Source organism: Tupaia chinensis, unplaced genomic scaffold (genome assembly GCF_000334495.1).
Source record: "Tupaia chinensis unplaced genomic scaffold, TupChi_1.0 Scaffold139180_1, whole genome shotgun sequence".
Taxonomy (NCBI): Eukaryota; Metazoa; Chordata; class Mammalia; order Scandentia; family Tupaiidae; genus Tupaia; species Tupaia belangeri.
The window spans coordinates 1-1,653 of NW_006199070.1; the positions used below are offsets into that span (position 1 = coordinate 1).

At 38.7% G+C, this 1,653-nt stretch overlaps 1 pseudogene; it reads left to right on the top strand.

Moving 5' to 3' along the window:
- The first annotated feature begins 808 nt into the window (after positions 1-808).
- On the top strand, positions 809-1,648 carry LOC102474482 (dnaJ homolog subfamily B member 4 pseudogene; annotated as a pseudogene).
- Positions 1,649-1,653: the final 5 nt, after the last annotated feature.

Here is a 1,653-nt window from a genome sequence, read left to right on the forward strand (position 1 = left end):
CCCTATAGCAAAAAAAATTCTCAAAAAAAAACAAAACACAAATTTAGAAATGAAGTACTAATAAAATTCTCCACACAACTAAATCCTCAAACCTGGATAATTTCATAGGTAAGTTTTATCACATATTCTAAGAACATATACTTATTTTATATGTCATTATAAAATATAAGAAAAAAGAAAAACCTGTTCAACTCATTTCATGAGTCTAGTATAATCTTAATTCCCAAAGCAGGTAAGAACAAGTCAGAGAAAAATAATTACAAGGCTGTTTCATGAACATCGGCATAAGATCCTAAACAAAAAATATGTGCTAAGCAAACCAAGGAGTTTATTAAAAATAATACATATGCTGAAGTAATTAAATACAGAAACGCTGTCTGCTTGCTGCCTTAACACGGCTAGCTGAATTGCTGATTTCCTTTAACTTTTAAAATACCCAGCTTGGGGGAACCAGCAGATAGCGTAATGGCTATGTCGCTGGACTCCCACGTAGTCGACCGCGGTTCGTGTCCCAGACCCGGTGGCTTAAAACTCACGCCGGGCGCGTGTGCGTGCGTGCCCAAGATCCCAAGAGGAGAATGGAGAAGGGATTGCGGTGTGACCATCCCCCCTGGGGGGTGATTTCTCGCTTTCTGTCTCTATGTCTCTCTCTGTCTGTCTGGCGAGCGCACGCGCCCTACAGTGAAAATCTCTCCAAAAAAAAAAAAATTAGCTTGGTTTATTTTTCTTAGAATCATTATATTGCTAAGACTGGGGGCGCAGTTTTCTTTTACAAAGGGAAATATAAGTTCATTTCAAGGCCTTAAAAATGGGGAAAGACTATTATGGCATTTGGGGAGTTGAAAAAGGAACTTCAGAGGAAGATATTAAAAAGGCTTACTGAAAACAAGCCCTCAAATTTCATCTGGAGAAGAACAAATCTCCTCAGGCAGAGGAAAAATTTAAAGAGGTCTCAGAAGCTTACGAAGTATTGAGTGATCCTAAAAAGAGAGAAATATATGATCAGTTTGGGGAAGAAGGGTTGAAAGGAGGAGCAGGAGGTACTGATGGACAAGGAGGTACCTTCCCGTACACTTTTCATGGTGATCCTCATGCCACATTTGCAGCATTCTTTGGAGGTTCCAACCCCTTTGAAATTTTCTTTGGAAGACGAATGGCTGGTGGTAGAGATTCTGAAGAAATGGAAATAGATGGAGATCCTTTTAGTGCCTTTGGATTCAGCATGAATGGATATTCCAAGAGACAGGAATTCTGTGGGCCCATCCTGCCTCAAACAGGATCCTCCAGTTACTCATGAACTTAGAGTATCACTTGAAGAGATATATAGTGGTTGTACCAAGCGGATGAAGATTTCTCGAAAAAGGTTAAATCCTGATGGAAGGAGTTATAGATCTGAGGACAAAATTCTCACCATTGAGATTAAAAAAGGGTGGAAAGAAGGAACAAAAATTACTTTTCCAAGGGAAGGAGATGAAATACCAAACAGTATTCCATTCCAGGAGACATTGTTTTTATCATTAAAGACAAAGATCACCCAAAATTTAAAAGAAATGGATCAAATATAATTTATACTGCTAAAATTAGTTTAAAAAAGGCATTGTGTGGCTGCTCAATACATGTGCCAACAATGGATGGAAGAAACATACCGATGTC